Here is a 688-nt window from a genome sequence, read left to right as displayed (position 1 = left end):
CAGGTAATTACTTGTGACAACCGTCTTATTATCACAGGAGAGAGCTCCGTGTGAAAGAAAAATATTCAAAAATACCGAAGGAACACAAGCCTGAAGAAAGCGACGGTGCAGGGAAGAGAGAGGTTGAGGTGGGGGCTTTGGAGAATGTCGCTCTGACTGGAGATGGATGCCTCGTGCGCGGCTTGTCTCTGATAATCTCCCCCGCATGCACTGCGTGCAGATAAAATATTTATTTACCAAAGAGCCCGTAAACATCAAGGCAAATACATTAAGGCACTTCAAGCTTATGATTATTTCAAAACTGAAAGGAAATAATACTTTGGATGAATATGGATGGAGAAAAAGAGAAGGGGTGTTTCCCCCCCCCGTTCCCTTTCTACCCCCCCAGGGTTGTAGTTACTTTTCTATGCTAGGAGCTGGTGTTTGTTTTGGACACCGGAAGGGCAGGGAAGGGAAGGAGGGAATTAGAGGGAAATAATAATAACTATTATTATTATTATTATTATTATTATTATTATTATTATTATTTGCACGAGGACAGTCCGGGATGAAGTTGACCCTGACACGTCCTGATATCATCTGGTATTATATTTTAGTGGCCGGCAGCGGCGCTTTTCTCGCGTGGTCAATTCGTGTTAATAGTTGAGAGTGAAGGAGGGTGGCCTGTCCAATCGCTGCACCTGAAAAG

This window comes from Podarcis filfolensis (assembly GCF_964270895.1).
Source record: "Podarcis filfolensis genome assembly, chromosome: 1".
Taxonomy (NCBI): Eukaryota; Metazoa; Chordata; class Lepidosauria; order Squamata; family Lacertidae; genus Podarcis; species Podarcis filfolensis.
Note: the sequence above shows the minus strand (reverse complement) of the source record.